This window comes from Rhinoderma darwinii, chromosome 4, assembly GCF_050947455.1.
Source record: "Rhinoderma darwinii isolate aRhiDar2 chromosome 4, aRhiDar2.hap1, whole genome shotgun sequence".
Taxonomy (NCBI): domain Eukaryota; kingdom Metazoa; phylum Chordata; class Amphibia; order Anura; family Rhinodermatidae; genus Rhinoderma; species Rhinoderma darwinii.
This window is the reverse complement of record NC_134690.1, coordinates 407,386,328-407,411,893: the sequence shown is the minus strand read 5'-3', so window position 1 is coordinate 407,411,893 and position 25,566 is coordinate 407,386,328. Positions and strand designations below refer to the sequence as shown.

At 44.7% G+C, this 25,566-nt stretch overlaps 1 non-coding gene across 1 annotated transcript; it reads right to left on the bottom strand.

Annotated features, from left to right (window-relative positions):
- Positions 1 to 15,206: 15,206 nt before the first annotated feature.
- Positions 15,207 to 15,268, bottom strand: LOC142646557 (U7 small nuclear RNA). Its single transcript, XR_012847487.1, has one exon. It is a non-coding gene; the product is annotated as a U7 small nuclear RNA (small nuclear RNA).
- Between the last annotated feature and the right edge of the window lie 10,298 nt (positions 15,269 to 25,566).

The following is a 25,566-nucleotide window of genomic DNA, read 5'->3' as shown; positions in this document are numbered from 1 at the left end:
ACCCATTTAGTAACTCTGCCTTCTCTTGATCCCCTGTGACCAACTCCCCATTACCACTATCTAGGGGTCCTACATGTTCAGACCTTGCCTTTTCTAGCATTTATATACTTGAAGAATTTTTTGGGATTTGTTTTACTACCCTTGGCCACCTGCCTTTCATTTTGTATTTTTGCTGATTTTATTACATTTTTACAGATTTTATTAAGCTCTTTATATTATACAACGGCTACAGATGTACCCTCAGATTTGTATTTTAAATGCCCTTTTTTTGTCATGTATTGCCCCTTTCACAGAAGGTGTAAGCCATGTGGGATTTAATTTTAGTCGTTTATACTTGTTACCTGTAGGACTAAATTTTGCACTATAATAACCCAAAGTAGATTTGAAAATCTCCCATTTATCATTTGTCCCATTATTTGACATTAGTTCTTCCCAGTCTATATCCTGAATTGCAGCCTCATCCTGGGGAAATTGGCTTTCTTAAAATTAAATGTTTTTGCCCTCCCAACCTGTGTTTGTTTTTTACAGTATAGGTAAAATGTAACTATATTGTGATCACTGTTACCGAGGTTTTCACGAACATTGACATTCCCAACAAGCTCTGCATTATTAGAAATGACCAGATCCAACAGAGCTTCACCTCTAGTCGGGTCTTCCACAAACTGGCCCATAAAATTTTCCTGCAACAGGTTGAGGAAATGTCTCCCCTTTGCAGTTGAAGCCGAACCATGACACCAATTAATATCCCGGAAATTAAAATCTCCCATTATCACTACAGTATCCGCCTGTGCAGCCCGCTCCATCTGTTTATATAGCTGACCCTCCATCTCCTCAGTTATATTGGGGGGTCTATAGATTACAACAAAAGTAATTTTTTCAGTGTTTACCTCACTTTGTAATTCCACCCACAAGGTTTCAACCTCCTCACAGTCTTCACCCACTATTGTCTCTTTCACACTTGCCTTCATATCACTTCTCACATACAGACATACACCACCGCCTTCATATCACTTCTCACATACAGACATACACCACCACCTTCATATCACTTCTCACATACAGACATACACCACCGCCTTCATATCACTTCTCACATACAGACATACACCACCGCCAGCCATGTTTCAGCAACACCAACTATATCTATATTTTCTTCCAGTACCAAGGCCTCCAGCTCCCCCATTTTGCTTGCTAGACTTCTGGCATTTGTGAACATACACTTTAACTTGCCTTTCAGTTTTTCACTTTTATTATCAGAAATGTGATTTGACATTATTTGGCCATTTTTATTTACACTGCTGTTTTGTAACAAAAGGATCTCCTTATCCTGTTGTCTAGTCCTCTCCCCACATTCTGTTTCTCCTCCCACGAATATAGTCTGACCCCTCTCTAACCTGGCTATCCCTTTTTTTTCTACATTGACCTCCCTCCTCAGCCCTAGTTTAAATACTCCACCACCCCAGCTAGAATTCTCTCCCCCAGCACAGCGGACCCCATTCCGTTTAGGTGCAAATCATCTGCAGAATACAGTTTGTACCCCAATGAAAAGTCAGCCCAGTGCTCTAGGAACCCAAATCCTTCTCCTCTACACCAAGACTTAAGCCATGCATTTAACTCCCTGAGCTCCCGCTGTCTTTCCTGTGATGCGTATGGCACAGGCAGTATTCCTGAGAATATAACCTTGGAGGTCCTTCCCTTCAGCTTGTAGCCTAGTTCTTTAAAATTATTCTTAAGGCTCCTCCACCTGCCATTTATTCTGTCGTTGGTACCGACATGGACCACGACAGCTGGATCATCACCAGCCCCTCCCAACAATTTGTCCACCCGTTCCACCACATGCCGAACCCTGGCACCAGGGAGACAGCAAACCATTCGGTTGAGGTGGTCTTGGCGACAAATTATTCTATCCGTCTTCCTGATTATAGAATCCCCTACGATTATCAATTGCCTTGGCTTACCTGCATTACCATCCCGCCGACTACTAGCTGGGCTGTTCTCCCGGCTGTTAGGGAGATCAGTATCCACTAGGGCTGCCATTTCTGAGACTGACACCCTCGCAGCATCATCACCCAACTTGGCAATTTTGCTTGGAATGTCAGAAACCGGATCGGCCTTCCTTTTCTTTGACCCCTTTCTACTGCCCCTAACTACATTAACCCAGCTACTTGCCTGATCCTGCTCACCCATGTCTTCACCCTCCAGTTCTAACCCACTAACTGCATGCTCCGTGAGCAGCATGCTTCGCTCAAGATTGTCTATCGCACTCAGTGTTGCATTTTGCTCCTCCAGATCTCTAATGCGAGCTTCCAGGTGACCAACATGCTCACATCTGCCACAGAGGTATTCACCCTGGAACTCCGGCTCCAGTCCTGCATACATATGGCAAACTGTGCACTGAAGAAAACCTCCAATCTTGCTGGCCATTATCCCAGTTACAAAAAAAAAAAAAAAAAAACAGCGAACAGTTGTTAATGCAAAAAAAAATAGAAGAGTACCTACTGGGGCTTTAACTCCTTTTTTGAACTCCGGTTTTTGGAACTCCACTTGATATACAAACCGCTTGTTTTTCAAGCCCACAGAGCAGGCTCCACAGAGTACTGAGGCCTAATTTATACTACCTGGGACCAGCTAACCCCTCCCTCTAGTCAGCTGCTTAGCAGGAAGTAAGCTGCAAAGAAAAAATGGTTTTAAATTATGTCACTTTTGCAAACTTTTTAGCAAGCAAGCAATCAATACATATATAACATACAATGGCCCCCCACTTTGTCCTACACAACACAGTAAGTCAATCCGGTTTTTGGAACTCCACTTGATATACAAGCCACTTGTTTTTCAAGCCCACAGAGCAACAAGAGGTTATTCCACAAAATTTCTTCCGCAGCGGTTCCTCATCGAGCTTCTCCTTCTGTGGCTGAGCTTCTTCGACGATCCCCTTCAGCAGCGGCTCTTCTCCGAAGGTCTCTGTCGCAGTTCTCCTTCTTCTTCCCGACAGCGATCTCCCGGAGCTTCTTCCCCGATAGCTATTTCTCCCTTCTGGATCGTCGTCTTTGCTGGTTCTTCTCCGTAGTTCGTCACCGGCTTGGTCTGTAACGCTCTTTGATCGCTAAGCTAGTGTTAATAGCGCCAAGTGGTTCTCCGAGCCATCTGCCCTTACAAGGACTGATAAGAACAGATACCGTTTCACTCAGATCACGTCTTAAAAATCATAAAATTCTAAATAAAAAAGACTTAGATCATCACAATGAAAAACGTATATTTAATTTTTCTTTTCCTCTTTTTTTTTATTTTATTTTTTTAAAAAGGAAATCAATAAAACAAACCTTTTTTAACAGCAATGATTCCTAACATATCCACTAGATGTTCCTGCAGATCATTACCATCCCATTCACAGTTTACAATGCATGCCAACCACGTTGGCACACCATACCTTTCAAGAAACCCGGGTAAATGTTCTCTTACACAGAGCCTCCGCATTTTCTCAAAATGAATTCTACTGCGTAACTCCTCTACTTATTTCATTAACCTGTCTCTTTCTTCTCTTTCCTCGTCTGAAATGACACGTTTTTTCTTTCTCTCTACTTTTTGCCTTTTTTTCTCATCACTTTGCCCACTTCCTCCCATTTTCTGAAACTTGCCTTCTTCCAAACTAACTTCCTCTTCCTTTCTTTTGACTATCTTCTTATTTTCCACCTGTACCTCACGTTTGCTTTCCTTTAGGCAAGATTTGAATATGTGCCCCTCCTCTCCACACATATTACATACTTTCCCTTTTTCACATTCACTGAACTTATGTCCCTCTTGCAGACATTTTGTACATACTACTTTCTCACAGGTTTCTCTCTCATGACCGTATTCTTTACAGTTCAAACAAAACATATCCATTCCGAAAAAAAAAAAAAAAATTCCACACGCACTTCCAACCTTAAGCCGCGCAGAAGAAAACAACAAGTTTCCAAATCCTCCAATTCTTGAAAATTTGCAACGAAACTTCCACTTCCCACTCCAAAAACAAAAGGCGTTGAACACTTTCCCCTTTCCCACCACCTCCTCACAAAACTTAGTGAGAAATGACTTAATGTCCTCTTCATCCACGTAAGGTGAAAACATCTTCACGACCACTAACTTTTGGTTTGGCACAAAATGTGGTGTTACCTTCATAACCACAAGTCTTGGGTCCCGTTTTCCTTCCTTCAAGCGTTCCAAAAAAACAGACTAGATTTCTTCTGTAGCGAAGGTAACACCAAAGCACCCTCTCCTCAGATAGTCCATCACTGCCAAAATGCATGATCTCTCCAGCGGAAAAAGATCCAACAAATGTACCTTTGTGATGAACGCCAGGTTCTTGCTTTGTCTCTCGGATTCCTCCACGAAAAACCGGACCGTATTCCTGGTGCGCATATATTCGGGAATTTCCTTCATCCTGCCCCAAACTAATTCCAGCAATCTCCAAAAAAGTACCTTCAGTACCAGGCAGGTGATCGCTCCCCATTGCCCTGGACTTATCCTCCTCCCCAATAGCAGCAGGGGGGTGAAGTCTCTCCTAAGACAAACAATCCCCCCAGGCCAAGGAGAAGGGTACCAGGGCACCTCCTGACCAAGAATAAGGCAATACCATGAGACACTGCACCTGATCTTAGCCAAAACGCCTTTTCACGGCAGCCTATTCTAAGTCCTGCACAGATGTACCATGCAAGTGGCTCTCCGCCGCCACTCTACGATTGTGACCAATCCACCGGCAGAGATAATTACTTATCTCAGATAGGGACCCTACTACACATGGTCTAAGACAAAGGTCAAGGCACAAGTACCTGCCAAAAAAACTCCCAATCTCCCCTTAGTGATCATGGTATCTCCCCTGCCTGGTAAGCATCTCTGAATCATTATCTCTATTTTTTAAACAAACATTTGGAGCTCTTCAACATTTGCCAAAAAATCTGTTAAACAAATTGTAAAAGAGCTATAAACACAATCCACAAAGAGCCGTTCATCCGACCTCAACTCCCCCGATCATCATCAATATCACGGAGACCACAGAGAAAACAGATTTATTATCTGAAAAGAAAAATCATCACAAACTACAAAATTTCCTCCAGATCACAGATCAGACACGTAGAAATAATCAGCAAATCCCCTTTATATAAAATGATAGAGAAGTTATAACACGTCAGGAAGACAGAACAGAGATATATAAATTTACATAAACAGGAAGGGGCGGGGCTAATCCACCTACTGTCTGTTGAAAAGCAGGAAAAGGAGCAGAGTTTACCCCAAATCGAAAAATCTGCAAAGAAAGAGTGTGTGAAGTTTCTCAATGTTCTTTATGTGACATTTTGTTATACATTGTTGTGTAATACGTCACAGATAAATTTGTTAGTGCAGGGAATAGTTTAAAACGAGACCATCCCCCGCTGTAAACCCTTCACCATTAACCCCTTAGTAACCACCAATACACCATTTCACGGCGGCCTAGTCTAAGTCCTGCACGGGTGTACCATGCAAGTGGTTCTCTGTCCCTCTGCCATCACTCTACGATGGTGACCAATCCACCGGCAGAGATGATTACTAATCTCAGATAAGGACCCTACTACACATGGTCTAAGACAGGGGTCTCACCTTAGTGATCATGGTATCTCCTCTGCCTGGTAAGTATCTCTAAATCATTATCTATATTTTTTAAACAAACATTTGGGGCTCTTCAGCATTTGCCAAAAAGCTGTTAACAAAAGAGCTATAAACACAATACACAAGGAGCCGTTCATCCGACCTCAACTCCCCCGATCATCATCAATATCACGGAGACGACAGATTTATTATCTGAAAAGAAAAATCATCACAAACTACAAATTTCCTCCAGATCACAGATCAGACACGTAGAAATAATCAGCAAATCCCCTTTAAATAAAATTATAGAGAAGTGCTAACACGTCAGGAAGACAGAACAGAGATAAAGAAATTTACATAAACAGGAAGAGGCGGGTCTAATGCGTTATATTTACATAAACAGGAAGAGGCGGATCTAATGCGTTATATTTACATATACAGGAAGAGGCGGGGCTAAGGCTTTATATTTAGATTTCCAAACTCCTCATTCACACTGTGTATTTAGGATCGATACTGTTTCAGTTGTACAAGGACCCAGTAGATAAGGGGCCCATTGTTACCTTAAAAGCAGTATCCTCCTGACTATTAGATTCCACGTCAGGGACAGAGCTAATAATATTCATAGCTCGTAATAAGGGGGTGCTCTGTGCCGAGGTGTTTGAGAGCAAGGGTCCTATAGACTGTTCCCCGGACCCTTATGTTGTCTGTGTAGATCCTGCAAACAATTTCTCTACAGATTAGATCCCAAATACTAACAACTGATCAATCTCTTCCAATCTTATGCTTACAGCTCCTAAACAGACCTATGTGTCTCCGTGGTTACAGACTACAATCAAAGCCTTTGTAGTCTGATACTGCAGTTGTTTTCGGCATTTTTAACCTGTATATCTATATATGTTGTGAGAAATCCTTCCTGAAGTAAAACCTGGAAAACACAATCAAGAACATAATCCCAATATTTGTCATAAACTCTATATCATTATTTCTATCCCTTAGGTAAACATTTGGGGCTCTTCAGCATTTGCTTTTTTTTTTTTTTTTTTTAAACCTTCAGGTTTGGATTAAAAACACATCTAGTAAATCAATCCACTTTCCTTCAGCAGATTTTCGATCAAATATAGTTTTATCCAATTCATCATCAGGTTTTTAATATACACAATACATATTAGCAAACAGTAAACATCACAAATATTCGGAGTCTCCACGCCCCTATTTATACCCTCACTACAATCTTCCACTTCAAAAATGTCCACGTTCCCTCAGCATCAACTTCTCCAAACCTCTCCCTATCCCACCTATATATAGTGTATCTATAGGTATATATAATCTATCCAACACCGTCCTCGCACATCCTTCCACTGACATCTTTTCTCTTAAAAACATACAGATTCCTCACATCCCACAATAATTCCTTAAAGGGAATGTGTCGCTAGAAATTATTTTATTTTTTTTCAGTTAAACAGTTAGTATATAAGTGATTAAACATTGTTTTAATTTTTTCACAAGTCAGGAAATATTATAAATTAGATTCTAATTTATAACATTTCCATGTGCTGGTCACTAGAGGGAGCAATTCCCAAAATTGCAGCATTGCAATGTGGTAAAGCAACCTCATTGCTTTATGCTGCAAATTTGGGGTGGACACACTCGCTCTAGTGTCCTCACACAATCCCCCCTCCCTCATCCTGGCTAGTGCAAGGAGAAGGAGTTGGTTGAATCTTCTAATCCACCTACACTGTGCATTCGCTCTGAAAATGGCGGCACACAGTGTAGGAGGATTAGATACATTGGTAATCAGACAGTATAACACAAACATAATACACACATCACATACACAAACATAACTTACCTGCTCCTGCCGCCACCGCTCCAACCCCTTGCGTCTACATATGGTCAGAAGCCGCGACCGGAAGCCGTCATCTTACTGTCCGGCCGCGGCTTCCGGCCCACATGAAAACGGCGCCAGCTTTCACTCTGACGAAGACCTTCCTTTTGGTCTGTGTGGGATCTGCGCATGCGCCATTCCCACACAGACGGCGTACGCTATAGTGAATAGAACGGCTCCCATCGCATTCTCTATGGGGATGTATGTGCCGTATTCCATCTCTATATGTGTCGTTAATCGACACATACAGAGATGAAAAAAAAATGGCAGCCCCCATAGAGAAGTAAAAGTGAGAAAAAAGTAGAACACAAACACACAAATAAATACAATTTATTTTAATAACATACTAAAGGCAATAACATATAAAAAAAAAAATTCGTGACACCTTCCCTTTAATAATAGCTAACATTATATACATAACCCTCTGCTTTTTACCCCCTACCACCCCCACCCCAAACATGATAACCTCAAAGGACAACCTCCTGACTCCCCCAACCCTTTCCAAACCCGCTGCGCTAAATCACAATTCCAAAAAAGGTGCATAACGCCCTCCCCCCCTATTGGACACATTTCACTCCTCCCAATTCCACGCTTCATTTGAAATTCTCTCACCATTAACGCCCCATGCAAACTTTGCCACACAATCTCTCTCTGTCTATTCGTTATCCCATCCGCCATCACACTCTTCCGGACTTGACCTCTCACCATATTAGTTGGACACTGATCTTCTTTCTCACTAATATGCTTCATCACACTTTCCATGTCCTTACTCCCACCCTCTACATCAAGATCTTTTATAAACTTCTCCACAAATAAATACCACTTTGAACTAGCAAAAGCACACGGCGCCCTCAAATCTCTCTCCAACCACCATAGTCTGTGCAAAACACCCCCACTCAAATATCTCAACATACATGCAAATTTCTTCTCAACTCCCATCATCCTCTTTACTGCAAAAATTATATTAATCCCTAAATACACCTCAATTTTTAGAAAATTCATACCCCCATTCTTCCAATCTTTCATCACAGTCTCTCTCCTCACTCTTTCCATTTTCATACCCCCAAAAAAACACAAACAAAATCCTATTCGACTTCCTCAAAATCCTATATCCGGGTGGAAACACGACCGCAATATACAGTAATATTGGCAAAATCCCACTACTAATCACCATCACTCTTGCAACCAAAGACAAATCTCTCAATCTCCAAAAATTTAACTTTTTTGCCACTCTATTCCCCACATCCTCCCAACTTTCACTTCCATCCAATTCCTCATTCATCTTAATTAAAGTCATCCCCCCCCCCCCCCCATGAAGAGCCGGACCACACTGCTGGTCCATACCCCACTCCTCCTGATTTACCACATAATCTAGGCCACACTCCTGGACCCAGATTATGTCCGCTCCTGTCTCAGCCAACTCTTTCAAGATGGACGCTCTTCTAGCCCGGTTTTTAAAAACTCGGACGTTAGATGCAACAATTACTACAGACATAAAGGACAAAAATCATCAACCCAAAGGAAGGAGAAAAAACCTGATCTCCTTCTCCGGCCTTCCTACTTAGTGGCCCGGAAGAAGCTTCGCTGCCAGAGCCAGTATCCATTTCGGTCTCAAATATCGGTTTGAAACGGTTTGCCGTCTCCAAAAACGACGGTTCCAAGTCACCATCTTTGATTTTCCTGGCTGTTTTCTGGGCGGGATCAAAACGTTTTACCCCCCTCCCCTCATCCTCCTGCACATCCCCTTCTGATGACAAAGACCAGTCAGTCTTTTGAGATTTTCCAATATCACTTGGCATTTCTTCAATGGCCTCCTCAGCCACCACCTGCTCCTGAGCACCTCCACTCCTCCCCTGCTCCTGAGCACCTCCACTCCTCCCCTGCTCCTGAGCATCTCCACTGCTCCCCTGCTCCTGAGCACCACCGCTCCTCCCCTGCTCCTGAGCGCCTCCACTCCTCCCCTGCTCCTGAGCGCCTCCACTCCTTCCCTGCTCCTGAGCACCACCGCTCCTCCCCTGCTCCTGAGCGCCTCCACTCCTCCCCTGCTCCTGAGCGCCTCCACTCCTCCCCTGCTCCTGAGCGCCTCCACTCCTCCCCTGCTCCTGAGCGCCTCCACTCCTCCCCTGCTCCTGAGCGCCTCCACTCCTCCCCTGCTCCTGAGAACCTCCACTCCTCTCCTGCTCTGCTGTCACACTCTCTCGTCGTTGCTCCAGACTCCACTTCTTCCTCCTCTCTTCCTCCTCCTTTCTCTTCTATTCTTCCTCCTTCCTCCTCACCTCCATAAGATTTCTTAACCTTTTATCCTCATCTTGCCTCCTATCCTCCTCTTTCCTCCTCTGAGATACAGGACAGTATTTATATACTTGGCCGGTCTTACCGCACAAATCACACGCCCTAGGCATAGAACATGCACCAGCTTCATGTGCAGGCATTTTACAATTTCGGCATAGTTTTACACCTGGACACTGCTCTCTAACATGAGCGAAAGAAAAGTAATTTCTATAAAAAGATGGCTGACCTTGATACCATAGGTATCCTCTATGGCCGGCAGTGGAAAAGTTGGCTGGGGGAAGCCTCACACCTCCAATACAGGAGTCATCAGTCCTTAGTTTGACCCAAAATTTATAAGTGCCATTAAAAACACCCAGTACACCCACCCTTCACACTCATGCAATAAAGGCTTAAAAAATTCTTAATTATGCTGAGTTCGGTAAAAGGGTTAAACACATGCACGAATACTGCGTTGAGACCAAGCTCAAATAAGGGCACAAAACTAATATTGTTCAACACCTGATTTTTTGCATTGATCTTCAGGCTCTCATAGAATAATAAACAATCCCCGTCAGAATAAAAGGAAACATCGTATATTCCCGACTTCCTGGACTCTTGCACACAGAATACTTGGTCCAAAGAAATACCTGCCATCTTCTCGATGATCTCATGTCCAATATACGAAACACAATTATTTTTTCCATCGCTCAGCTCCACCTTCAAGCATACTGTCTTCTGTATCCCAGTAAGAAAACCGGCTCCTGACATCTCCTGTCGGTCCAAGAACCACAGTGATATCACCAATGCAGGCTCTTCCTAAAAAGACCCAAAACGGCCAGGAAGTATCATTCTCGTTGTAGTGTTCACAGTATCTCCCCTGCCAGGTAAGTATTCCATAAGACTTCCGTATGAAACCCCTCTCCAGATTCTCCGTTGATGATGATGATGATTTCCTGATGCGCGCGCGCGCACCCTGCAGGACACAGCAGAACAGAGCGGAAGTGAGCGCTGGCGTCTCCTAGGAAGGAGATGGGGACCAGCACTCACAGATACATGGCTGCGGGCGTCAGGAGGTGAGTAAACACGACGGCCCATGGCCATGGACGCTACAATTATCTCTATTTTTTAAACAAACATTTGGGGCTCTTCAGCATTTGCCAAAAAGCTGTTAAACAAATAGTAACAGATGTATGGACAGCGATGTCAGAGGCTTTCCCAGAGCAGAGACTATACTAGCGCTCTGCCCGGGACTCCGGCTCTGGGGAAGCCCCAGACATCGCTGTTCATATGTGGACAGCAATGTCAGGGAATTCCAGAGTCCCAGAGCAGAGTCTGTACAAGCGGCTCTGTATCCCACAGGCTGCAGATGACAGACCCCTGAGTCTAAAACAAAGGTCAAGAACCTGGCAAGAAACTCCCAATACCACCTTAGTGATCATAGTATCTCCTCTGCCTGGTAAGTATCTCTAGATCATTATCTGTATTTTGAAACAAACATTTGGGGCTCTTCAGCATTTGCCAAAAAGCTGTTAAACAAATAGTAAAAGAGTTATACACACAATCCACAAGGAGCCGTTCATCCGACCTCAACTCCCCCGATCATCATCAATATCACGGAGATGACAGAGAAAACAGATTTATTATCTGAAAAGAAAAATCATCACAAACTATACATTTCCTCCAGATCACAGATCAGACACGCAGAAATAATCAGCAAATCCCCTTTATATATAATGATAGAGAAGTTATAACACGTCAGGAGGATACAACAGAGATATATAAATTTACATAAACAGGAAGGGGCAGTGCTAACCCACCTGTAGATAAGCAGGAAAAGTGGGCGGAGTTTACCCCAAATCGAAAAAGGAGGAAGAGGAAGGGAGAAAGGAGGAGGAGGAGGAGGGAGAGAAAGGAGAAAGAGAATAAGGATGATGATGATGATAATAATAATAATAGAGGGAGCAGCTTCACAGGTAATGCCCACTGAGCTCTGAACCTGCAGCTCCACAAGCAGAATGATTTTGGGTTTTCATTTTTAACAAAGGCTGGAAATCCGCAACTGTTTGTTAAATAACGGAATTAGAATGTTCTTCTGTACATGACTATGTCCACCATTTACAACAAGTGGTTTTACTTTGTTAGTAATGCGGCAGTTTTTCCACCATTTTGAAGAGATCTATATGATCCAAGTTCAACATGGTAGAAGTTTGGGGGATTTACATAATACGACAATCAGTAACATCAGAGGAGACTTTCCCATGTTGCACATTTGCCCTGTATTTTTAATCCAAATCCATGAAAAGACCCTAAACACAGAAAAAGTATAATGTACAGACTTCATCACTTTCCCATTATATTCCTGATTTTGACTTAAAATTTCTAATAGGAAATGAAATGTGAGAAATTCTTATAGAAATAAAACTTGGCTAACACAAGAAAGAAAACAATCCCAATAATCAACAAAAATTTTATATCATTAATTCTATCTTTTAAACAAACATTTGGGGCTTTTCAGCATTTGCCAAAAAGGAGTTAAACAAATAGTAAAAGAGCTATAAACACAATACTCAACTCCCCCGATCATCATCAATATCACGGAGACGACAGAGAAAACAGATTTATTATCTGAAAAGAAAAATCATCACAAACTACAAATTTCCTCCAGATCACAGACCAGACACGTAGAAATAATCAGCAAATCCCCTTTATACATAATGATAGAGAAGTTATAACACGTCAGGAGGATACAACATAGATATATAAATTTACATAAACAGGAAGGGGCAGGGCAAACCCACCTACTCTCTGTAGAAAAGCAGGACAAGGGGCGGAGTTTACCCCAAATCGAAAAATCTGCTAAGAAAGTGTGTGTGAAGTTTCTCAATGTTCTTTATGTGACATTTTGTTATACATTGTTGTGTAATACGTCACAGATAAATTTGTTGTAAACACTTTACCATTAACCCCTTAGTGACCACCAATATGCCTTTTCATGCCGGCTTAGTCTAAGTCCTGCACAGGGGTACCATGCAAGTGGATCTCTGCCCCTCTGTCATCACTCTACGATGGCGACCAATCCACCAGCAGAGATGATTACTAATCTCAGATAAGGGCCCTACTACACATGGTCTAAACCAAAGGTCGAGGCACAAAAACCTGGCAAAAAAAACTCCCAATCCCACCTTAGTGATCATGGTATCTCCCCTGCCTGGTAAGTATCTCTAGATCATTATCTCTATTTTTTAAACAAACATTTGGGGCTCTTCAGCATTTGCCAAAAAGCTGTTAAACAAATAGCAAAAGAGCTATAAACACAATACACAAGGAGCCTTTCATCCGACCTCAACTCCCCCGATCATCATCAATATCATGGAGACGACAGATTTATTATCTGAAAAGAAAAATAATCACAAACTACAAAGGTAGAAATAATCAGCAAATCCCCTTTATATAAAATGATAGAGAAGTTATAACACGTCAGGAAGACAGAACAGAGATATATAAATTTACATAAACAGGAAGGGGCGGGGCTAACCCACATACTGTCTGTAGAAAAGCAGGAAAAGGGGGTGGAGTTTACCCCAAATCGAAAAATCTGCTAAGAAAGAGTGTGTGAAGTTTCTCAATGTTCTTTATGTGACATTTTGTTATACATTGTTGTGTAATACGTCACAGATAAATTTGTTAGTGCAGGGAATAGTTTAAAACGAGACCATCCCCCGCTGTAAACCCTTCACCATTAACCCCTTAGTAACCACCAATACTCCTTTTCACGGCAGCCTAGTCTAAATCCTGCACGGGTGTACCATGCAAGTGGATCTCTGCCTCTCTGTCATCACTCTACGATGGTGACCAATCCACCGGCAGAGATGATTACTAATCTCAGATAAGGACCCTACTACACATGGTCTAAGACAGGGGTCTCAAGCATGCGGCCCGCGGGACACAGGACCGCTAGTACAAACTCTGCTCCGGGACTCTGGAATTTCCTGACATCACTGTCCATATATGAACAGTGATGTCTGGGGCTTCCCCAGAGCCGGAGTCCCATGCAGAGCGCTGGTATAGGTTCTGCTCCGGGACTCTGTGGAATTCCCGGACATCGGTGTCCATGTTTGGACACACGATGTCTGGGGCTTCCCCAGAGCGGAGTACCAGGAAGAGCGCTAGTACAGGCTCTGCTCCGGGACTCTGTGGAATTCCCTGACATCGCTGTCCATATATGGACAGTGTTGTCAGGGTCTTCCCCAGATCGGAGTCCCGGGCAGAGTGCTAGTATAGGCTCTACTCCGGGACTCTGTGGAATTCACTGACATCGGTGTCCATGTTTGGACACACGGTGTCTGGGGCTTCCCCAGAGCAGAGTCCCGGCAGAGCGCTAGTACATGCTCTGCTACGGGACTCTGTGGAATTCCCTGACATCGCTGTCCATATATGGTCAGTGTGTCAGGATCTTCCCCAGAGCGGAGTCATGGGCAGACCGCTAGTATCGGCTCTGCTCCGGGACTCTGGGGAGGCCTCTGACATCGCTGTCCACACATTGACAGTGATGTCAGGGGCTTCCCCAGAGCAGGAGTCCCAGTGATGTCAGGAGCACAGCTGGAGTCCCAGGAAGAGCCTACTAGCGCATTGCTCTGGGAAAGCCCCTGACATCACTGTCTATATATGGACACTGATGTTAATGGCTTCCCCAGAGTTCCGGCGCAGAGCCTATACTAGTGCTCAGCTCCGGGACTCCAGCTTTGGGGTTGCCCCTGATATCACATTGTATGGACAGTGACGTCAGGTGCTCCAACAGTAGAGCAATCCCCAGTCAAAGTGTCGGCAACACTCTGGCTGGGGATTCCACTCCTAGAGGGAGCCCCAATGGAGCTATCTACTTGGGATGTGTGGCAGCATCTGCGGAGGGCACTGTGGTAGCATCTACGGAGGGCACTGTGGCAGCATCTACAGAGGGCACTGTGGCATTATCTAGGGGTGTGTTGCAATATCTATAGAGGGCACTGTGGCATTATCTGCAGAGGGCACTGTGGCACTATCTAAAAAGGAGCTGCCCAATCTTGACATGTGTGTCTGCCAAACGTTGCCAACTGAGACGCCGGACTGCATTTAGTGAGACTTAAACTGTTAAACTGGATTGTTGAAATAAGCACAAGGAGAAATCTCTCAAATTTGAAACCTAGTGCTATTATTATAGTAGTTCAAATAACTAATTGATTAACAATAATTTTGTATTGTATCAAATTTGAAAGTAATGCGGCCCGTCAACTTCCCATTGTTTCTATATGTGGCCCACTTACCCGGCCGAGTTAGAGACCCCTGGTCTAAGGCAAAAGTCAAGGCGCAAGAACCTGGCAAGAAACTTCCCAATCCCACCTTAGTGATCATAGTATCTCCCCTGCCTGGTAAGTATCTCTAGATCATTAATTCTATTTTTTAAACAAACATTTGGGGCTTTTCAGCATTTGCCAAAAAGCTGTTAAACAAATAGTAAAAGAGCTATAAACACAATACACAAGGAGCCGTTCATCCGACCTCAACTCCCCCGATCATCATCAATATCACGGAGACCACAGAGAAAACAGATTTATTATCTGAAAAGAAAAATCATCACAAACGACAAATTTCCTCCAGATCACAGATCAGACACATAGAAATAATCAGCAAATCCCCTTTATATATAATGATAGAGAAGTTATAACACGTCAGGAGGACAGAAGAGATATATAAATTTACATAAATTAGGAAGGGGCGGGGCTAACCCACCTACTGTCTGTAGAAAAGCAGGAAATGGGGGCGGAGTTTACCCGAAATAAAAAATCCGCTAAGAAAGAGTGTGTGAAGTTTCTAAATGTTCTTTATGTGACATTTTGTTATACATTGTTGTGTAATATGTCACAGATAAATTTGTTAGTGCAGGAAATAGACCATCCCCCGCTGTAACCACTTCTCCATTAATCCTTATTGACTGCAGGATCAGACTACACAGGGTTATAACTTCTCTATCATCATATGTGAAAGGGATTTAATTATTATTTCTACATGTCTGATCTGTGATCTGGAGGAAATTTATAGCTTGTGATGATTTTTCTTTTCCTTTATATCTCCAACAGCTGCTGTTTTATGGATTAATTTTTCTCATAGGAGTTAATTGTGATAAAAGGGATGAATACAGACTCAAAGATTAGAGTGTGGAGAGAAAGGAGGAGGAGGAGTGAGGGAGCTCTGAACCTGCAGCTCCACAAGCAGAATGATTTGGGGTTTTCATTTTTAGCAAAAGGCTCGAAACCCTCAAATGTTTGTTAAATAACGGAATTAGGAACTTCTTCTGTACATGACTATGTCCACCATTCACATCAAGTGGTTTTACTTCGTTAATAAAGGGGACAGTTTTTCCACCATTTTGGAAGGGTCTTGACTTGATGGTTAATGTCTCGTTTGAGGCCAGATCTCTCAATGTTCTCATCTCTTTCTCATATAGCTAAAATTGAGAGGTAACGATGGGATGAACCAGGATACAGAATGATATCCGAGGACCATAAATTCTAAATATCAAAATTGATTGATGGGGAATTATTGATAAACAGTTGGCGGATTATGTAACGGTGAAGCTTCCAGTTACACCGGTCATATATATATATACTGCCCAAGATACAGCAAGATATAAATAATCCACCAGGATGACCTGTAGTTTCTAGTAATGATTGTCTTGAGTAGATCAGCTATGTTCATGGACTCAAAGACTTATTGGGAAATATAAAATCTTCTATACATGATACCGCCGATTTTTTAACTAAATGACAGAAAATATATTCCTCCGTAGATTCCTGGTTGGTATCATACGACATTGCAGATTTATATACATGAATAGACCATGATCAAGGGTTGGCAGCAGCAGATGAATCTATATCCTATACTCTATAGTGGCCGACATCTCATCAGAATGTCATTGTTTTACTTCCTATTCAGAGATGATTTGTATAATCAGTGTTGTGGTGCTGCAATGAATGACATCATCGTGTGCATTTTTTTTTGTCAATGGGTCATCTGCAGTTTACAGGTTCCTGTAATCCATGTAAATGCTGTAAAGAATATCTGAAAATGCTTTGAACAGAACAGACGGTCAGGTCACCCCCATAATCATGTATAGAAAAAGAGAATCTACAGTCAGAAAACAACATGTTTTACTATGTGGTTGCCGTACAGCACACTATGATTAGCGCTAATTTATGGGCACAGGATGAACCAAAATGATTCTCTGGAGATAGTGACTCCTCTACATGGCTGGATCTCTGCACAGTCCGGATTATACAATATGTAGAAAACAGAAAAATTATTTCCATGAAAAGCAACGTAAATAAAGAAAATCACCCGCACAGCAATCACAGTAGAAAGCTGAACAAACGGATAAAACCTAACAAAAAAAAGACTTCTGGTCTTAAAGGGAATGTGTCGCGAATTAAACCTTCTTTTTTTTAAAGTAAGTTACTTATTTATATTATATTTTTTTGCTTTATATATTTTTTTCTTCCACATGGTGGGATGTATTAAAAATTAAATAATAACTGTGTGGCACTACCTACATGGGGACTGTGGCACTACCTACAGGTGGGCTGTGGCACTAACTACAGGGGGACTGTGGTACTACCTACAGGTGGGCTGTGGCACTAACTACAGGGGGACCGTGGCACTACCTACAGGGGGACTGTGGCATTACCTACAGGTGGGCTGTGGCACTACCTACATGGGGACTGTGGCACTACCTACAGGGGGACTGTGGCACTACCTACAGGTGGGCTGTGGCACTAACTACAGGGGGACTGTGGCACTACCTACAGGGGGGGCTGTGGCACTACCTACAGGGGGGCTGTGGCACTACCTACTGGTGGGCTGTGGCACTAAGTACAGAGGGGCTGTGGCACTAACTACAGGGGGGCTGTGGCACTACCTACAGGGGGGCTGTGGCACTAACTACAGGGGGACTGTGGCACTACCTACAGGGGGACTGTGGCACTACCTAAAGGGGGGCTGTGGCACTACCTACAGGGGGGCTGTGGCACTAACTACAGGGGGACTGTGGCACTACCTACAGGTGGGCTGTGGCACTAACTACAGGGGGCTGTGGTACTAACTACAGAGGGGCTGTGGCACTACCTACAGGGGGGCTTTGGCACTAACTACAGGGGGGCTGTGGCACTAACTACAGGGGAGCTGTGGCACTAACTACAGGGGGACTGTGGCACTACCTACAGTGGGCTGTGGCACTACCTACAGGGGGGCTGTGGCACTAACTACAGGGGAGCTGTGGCACTAACTACAGGGGGGCTGTGGCACTACCTACAGGGGGACTGTGGCACTAACTACAGGGGGGCTGTGGCACTAACTACAGGGTGACTGTGGCACTAACTACAGGGGGGCTGTGGCACTACCTACAGGGGGGCTGTGGCACTAACTACAGGGGGGCTGTGTGGCACTACCTACAGGGGGGCTGTGGCACTACCTACAGGGGGGCTGTGGCATTACCTACTGGGGGGCTGTGGCACTAACTACAGGGGGACTGTGGCACTAACTACAGGGGGACTGTGGCACTACCTACAGGGGGGCTGTGGCACTACCTACAGGGGGGCTGTGGCACTACCTACAGGGGGGCTGTGGCACTAACTACAGGGGGACTGTGGCACTACCTACAGGGGGTCTGTGGCACTACCTACAGGGGGGCTGTGGCACTACCTACAGGGGGGCTGTGGCACTAACTACAGGGGGACTGTGGCACTACCTACAGGGGGTCTGTGGCACTACCTACAGGGGGTCTGTGGCAGTATCTACAGAGGGAAGTGTGTGGCCAAAAATTTACAAATGAAATTCACGGGCAAAAAACGGATGCAAAACAGGTCAAAATCGGCCGTTAAAAACGGCCCCGACCAGAATCGGAACGGATGCAAAATGGCCAGGAAAAACGGTCCAAATGGCCGTTTTTATTGGCCAACACTCGGACCCTGTCGTGTGAATAGAGCCTTACATTTATTTATTTTTGTAAATAGTCAATTAAATTTCTCACAAAAAATTATTTTAATGCTAAATTCACACGAGCTCTCCGATTTGCATGTGCAAGAAAACAGACCATAATTCCTGCATTTCATGTCCGTGTGGCATCGGTGAGCTTTGCGTGTGGCATCAGTGAGCTTTACATGGCATCAGTGAGCTTGGCGTGGCATCAGTGAGCTTTGCGTGTGGCATCAGTGAGCTTTACTTGTGTCATCAGTGAGCTTTACGTGTGTCATCAGTGTGCTTTGCTGGTGGCATCAGTGAGCTTTACGTGTGTCATCAGTGAGCTTTACGTGTCATCAGTGTGCTTTGCGTGTGGCATCAGTGAGCTTTACGTGTGGCATCAGTGTGCTTTGCGTGTGGCATCAGTGAGCTTTACGTGTGTCATCAGTGAGCTTTACGTGTGGCATCAGTGAGCTTTACGTGTGGCATCAGTGAGCCTTACGTGTGGCATCAGTGAGCTTTACGTGTGTCATCAGTGTGTTTTGCGTGTGGCATCAGTGAGCTTTACGTGTGGCATCAGTGAGCTTTACGTGGCATCAGTGTGCTTTGCGTGGGGCATCAGTGAGCTTTACGTGGCATCAGTGTGCTTTACGTGTGGCATCAGTGAGCCTTACGTGTGGCATCAGTGTGCTTTGAGTGGGGCATCAGTGAACTTTACGTGGCATCAGTGTGCTTTACGTGTGGCATCAGTGAGCCTTACGTGTGGCATCAGTGAGCTTTACGTGTGGCATCAGTGAGCTTTGCGTGTGGCATGAGTGTGCTTTACGTGTGGCATCAGTGAGCTTTATGTGTGGCATCAGTGAGCTTTGCGTGTGGAATCAGTGTGCTTTGCGTGGGGCATCAGTGAGCTTTATGTGTGGCATCAGTGAGCTTTGCGTGTGGCATCAGTGAATTTTGCGTGTGGCATCAGTGAGCTTTATGTGTGGCATCAGTGAGCTTTACGTGGCATCAGTGTGCTTTGAGTGGAGCATCAGTGAACTTTACGTGGCATCAGTGTGCTTTACGTGTGGCATCAGTGAGCCTTACGTGTGGCATCAGTGAGCTTTACGTGGCATCAGTGAGCTTTGCGTGTGGCATGAGTGTGCTTTACGTGTGGCATCAGTGAGCTTTATGTGTGGCATCAGTGTGCTTTGTGTGTGGCATCGGTGAATTTTGCGTGTGGCATCAGTGAGCTTTGCGTGTGGCATCAGTGAGCTTTGCGTGTGGCATCAGTGTGCTTTACGTGTGCCATCAGTGTGCTTTACGTGTGGCATCTGTGAGCTTTGAATGTGGAATCAGTGAGCTTTGCGTGGCATCAGTGAGCTTTACATGTGGCATCAGTGAGTTTTGCGTGTGGCATCAGTGAGCTTTACGTGGCATCAGTGAGCTTTACGTGTGGCATCAGTGAGCTTTACGTGTGGCATCAGTGAGCTTTGCGTGTGTCATCAGTGAGCTTTACGTGGCATCAGTCAGCTTTACGTGTGGCATCAGTGAGCTTTACGTGTGGCATGAGTGAGTTTGCGTGTGTCATCAGTGAGCTTTACGTGGCATCAGTGAGCTTTACGTGTGGCATCAGTGAGCTTTACGTGTGTCATCAGTGAGCTTTGCGTGTCATCAGTGAGCTTTACGTGTGGCATCAGTGAGCTTTACGTGTGTCATCAGTGAGCTTTACGTGTGGCATCAGTGAGCTTTACGTGTGTCATCAGTGAGCTTTACGTGTGTCATCAGTGAGCTTTACATGTGGCATCAGTGAGCTTTGCGTGTGTCATCAGTGTGCTTTGCATGTGTCATTAGTGTGCTTTGCGTGTGTCATCAGTGTGCTTTACGTGTGGCATCAGTGTGCTTTACGTGTGTCATCAGTGAGCTTTGCGTGTGTCATCAGTGAGCTTTACGTGTGTCATTAGTGAGCTTTACGTGTGTCATCAGTGAGCTTTAGGTGTCATCAGTGAGCTTTACGTGTGTCATCAGTGTGCTTTGCGTGTGTCATCAGTGAGCTTTACGTGTGTCATCAGTGAGCTTTACGTGTGGCATCAGTGAGCTTTGCGTGTGTCATCAGTGAGCTTTACGTGGCATCAGTGAGCTTTACGTGTGGCATCAGTGAGCTTTACGTGTGTCATCAGTGAGCTTTGCGTGTCATCAGTGAGCTTTACGTGGCATCAGTGAGCTTTACGTGTGGCATCAGTGAGCTTTACGTGTGTCATCAGTGAGCTTTACGTGTGGCATCAGCGAGCTTTACGTGTGTCATCAGTGAGCTTTGCGTGTGTCATCAGTGAGCTTTACGTGGTATCAGTGAGCTTTACGTGTGGCATCAGTGAGCTTTACGTGTGGCATCAGTGAGCTTTACGTGTGTCATCAGTGAGCTTTGCGTGTGTCATCAGTGGGTTTTGCGTGTGTCATCAGTGAGCTTTACGTGTGTCATCAGTGAGCTTTACGTGTGGCATCAGTGAGCTTTGCGTGTGTCATCAGTGAGCTTTACGTGGCATCAGTGAGCTTTACGTGTGGCATCAGTGAGCTTTACGTGTGTCATCAGTGAGCTTTGCGTGTCATCAGTGAGCTTTACGTGGCATCAGTGAGCTTTACGTGTGTCATCAGAGAGCTTTACGTGTGGCATCAGTGAGCTTTACGTGTCATCAGTGAGCTTTACGTGTGTCATCAGTGAGCTTTACGTGGCATCAGTGAGCTTTACGTGTGGCATCAGTGAGCTTTATGTGTGGCATCAGTGAGCTTTACGTGTGGCATCAGTGAGCTTTACGTGTGGCATCAGTGAGCTTTACGTGTGTCATCAGTGAGCTTTACGTGTGTCATCAGTGAGCTTTACGTGTGTCATCAGTGAGCTTTACGTGGCATCAGTGAGCTTTACGTGTGTCATCAGTGAGCTTTACGTGTCATCAGTGAGCTTTACGTGTGTCATCAGTGAGCTTTACGTGTGTCATCAGTGAGCTTTACGTGTGGCATCAGTGAGCTTTACGTGTGGCATCAGTGAATTTTGCGTGTGGCATCAGTGAGCTTTATGTGTGGCATCAGTGAGCTTTACGTGGCATCAGTGTGCTTTGAGTGGAGCATCAGTGAACTTTACGTGGCATCAGTGTGCTTTACGTGTGGCATCAGTGAGCCTTACGTGTGGCATCAGTGAGCTTTACGTGGCATCAGTGAGCTTTGCGTGTGGCATGAGTGTGCTTTACGTGTGGCATCAGTGAGCTTTATGTGTGGCATCAGTGTGCTTTGTGTGTGGCATCGGTGAATTTTGCGTGTGGCATCAGTGAGCTTTGCGTGTGGCATCAGTGAGCTTTGCGTGTGGCATCAGTGTGCTTTACGTGTGCCATCAGTGTGCTTTACGTGTGGCATCTGTGAGCTTTGAATGTGGAATCAGTGAGCTTTGCGTGGCATCAGTGAGCTTTACATGTGGCATCAGTGAGTTTTGCGTGTGGCATCAGTGAGCTTTACGTGGCATCAGTGAGCTTTACGTGTGGCATCAGTGAGCTTTACGTGTGGCATCAGTGAGCTTTGCGTGTGTCATCAGTGAGCTTTACGTGGCATCAGTCAGCTTTACGTGTGGCATCAGTGAGCTTTACGTGTGGCATGAGTGAGTTTGCGTGTGTCATCAGTGAGCTTTACGTGGCATCAGTGAGCTTTACGTGTGGCATCAGTGAGCTTTACGTGTGTCATCAGTGAGCTTTGCGTGTCATCAGTGAGCTTTACGTGTGGCATCAGTGAGCTTTACGTGTGTCATCAGTGAGCTTTACGTGTGGCATCAGTGAGCTTTACGTGTGTCATCAGTGAGCTTTACGTGTGTCATCAGTGAGCTTTACATGTGGCATCAGTGAGCTTTGCGTGTGTCATCAGTGTGCTTTGCATGTGTCATTAGTGTGCTTTGCGTGTGTCATCAGTGTGCTTTACGTGTGGCATCAGTGTGCTTTACGTGTGTCATCAGTGAGCTTTGCGTGTGTCATCAGTGAGCTTTACGTGTGTCATTAGTGAGCTTTACGTGTGTCATCAGTGAGCTTTAGGTGTCATCAGTGAGCTTTACGTGTGTCATCAGTGTGCTTTGCGTGTGTCATCAGTGAGCTTTACGTGTGTCATCAGTGAGCTTTACGTGTGGCATCAGTGAGCTTTGCGTGTGTCATCAGTGAGCTTTACGTGGCATCAGTGAGCTTTACGTGTGGCATCAGTGAGCTTTACGTGTGTCATCAGTGAGCTTTGCGTGTCATCAGTGAGCTTTACTTGGCATCAGTGAGCTTTACGTGTGGCATCAGTGAGCTTTACGTGTGTCATCAGTGAGCTTTACGTGTGGCATCAGCGAGCTTTACGTGTGTCATCAGTGAGCTTTGCGTGTGTCATCAGTGAGCTTTACGTGGTATCAGTGAGCTTTACGTGTGGCATCAGTGAGCTTTACGTGTGGCATCAGTGAGCTTTACGTGTGGCATCAGTGAGCTTTACGTGTGTCATCAGTGAGCTTTGCGTGTGTCATCAGTGGGCTTTGCGTGTGTCATCAGTGAGCTTTACGTGTGTCATCAGTGAGCTTTAAATGTGGCATCAGTGAGCTTTGCGTGTGTCATCAGTGAGCTTTACGTGGCATCAGTGAGCTTTACGTGTGTCATCAGTGAGCTTTGCGTGTCATCAGTGAGCTTTACGTGGCATCAGTGAGCTTTACGTGTGTCATCAGAGAGCTTTACGTGTGGCATCAGTGAGCTTTACGTGTCATCAGTGAGCTTTACGTGTGTCATCAGTGAGCTTTACGTGGCATCAGTGAGCTTTACGTGTGGCATCAGTGAGCTTTATGTGTGGCATCAGTGAGCTTTACGTGTGGCATCAGTGAGCTTTACGTGTGGCATCAGTGAGCTTTACGTGTGTCATCAGTGAGCTTTACGTGTGTCATCAGTGAGCTTTACGTGTGTCATCAGTGAGCTTTACGTGGCATCAGTGAGCTTTACGTGTGTCATCAGTGAGCTTTACGTGTCATCAGTGAGCTTTACGTGTGTCATCAGTGAGCTTTACGTGTGTCATCAGTGAGCTTTACGTGTGGCATCAGTGAGCTTTACGTGTGTCATCAGTGAGCTTTGCGTGTGGCATCAGTGAGCTTTACGTGTGTCATCAGTGTGCTTTGCGTGTGGCATCAGTGAGCTTTGCGTGTGGCATCAGTGAACTTTGCGTGTGGCATCAGTGAGCTTTGCGTGTGTCATCAGTGAACTTTGCGTGTGGCATCAGTGAGCTTTGCGTGTGTCATCAGTGTGCTTTTCCGTGTGGCATCAGTGAGCTTTACGTGTGGCATCAGTGAGCTTTACGTGTGTCATCAGTGAGCTTTACGTGTGTCATCAGTGAGCTTTACGTGTGTCATCAGTGAGCTTTACGTGGCATCAGTGAGCTTTACGTGTGTCATCAGTGAGCTTTACGTGTCATCAGTGAGCTTTACGTGTGTCATCAGTGAGCTTTACGTGTGTCATCAGTGAGCTTTACGTGTGGCATCAGTGAGCTTTACGTGTGTCATCAGTGAGCTTTGCGTGTGGCATCAGTGAGCTTTACGTGTGTCATCAGTGTGCTTTGCGTGTGGCATCAGTGAGCTTTGCGTGTGGCATCAGTGAACTTTGCGTGTGGCATCAGTGAGCTTTGCGTGTGTCATCAGTGAACTTTGCGTGTGGCATCAGTGAGCTTTGCGTGTGTCATCAGTGTGCTTTTCCGTGTGGCATCAGTGAGCTTTACGTGTGGCATCAGTGAGCTTTACGTGTGTCATCAGTGAGCTTTACGTGTGTCATCAGTCAGCTTTACGTGTGTCATCAGTGTGCTTTGCGTGTGGCATGTTTTCATGTCCGTGATTCTCCTCTGTAAGCGCTTCCTTTTTTCTTTAAATTCTCGCATTTCTTTAGCAACTAATGCGTGAAACACGGACAGCTCGCGAATGTCATCCGAGTTTTTCACACACCCGTAGGCTTCAATGGGCGACAACATCCGCAGAAACTGACCAATATAGGTCATGCCGTGAGTTTCACGCAACGGACACTCGCTTTCCGAATAGCTTCATAATCCCCGGGTTAAAAACAAACAAACATAAAAAGCGCCAGAACTGCAGTTTTTTGGTCACCTCGGCTCACATCAAAAATGGATAAAAAAGGGTTTAAGAAAAAAAAAAAATCGATGCACATTAAAATGGCACCAAAATAAAGGACAGCTCGACCCGCAAAAAACAGCCGCCGTACCACTCCATTGACGGGGGAAAAAAATGACGGCTCTCAGATTATGGCGACGCATACGCTTTGTTTCATCATTGTAGACTTAGTAAAACATAAAAAACCTGTATAAATTGGATTTCACTGTAATCGTTTTGACCGGCAGAGAAAATTAACCTGTTGGTGTAACTGCACGTTGAATGCCGTAAAAAACGAAACCCAAAAAAACAAAAGAGGAATCGCTGTTTTTTACCTTTTCCACCACACAAAAATGTTCACAACGTTATGTCGTACAATAAATGGCGCCATTAAAAACTACAAGTCATACAGCAAAAAATAATCCCTCATACGGCGATATGGACGGAAAGATAAACTGCTTATAGCTTTTGGAAACCTGGAAGAAAAAACATAAAATAAAAAAATGAAAGATGGCGGCAGAATGTAATAAATTGTGATAGCAGCGAGGACATGTCTGTATCTGTACGGGGGATATGCTGATAGATTGGGGTCAGGTTGACAATAATAAAATAATATAGACTATAGATAATCGACTCTCGTCACTCATGCATAGTTTTCCCGCCATCTTTCCGTTGCTATGGATACAGATTTGATCGACATTCA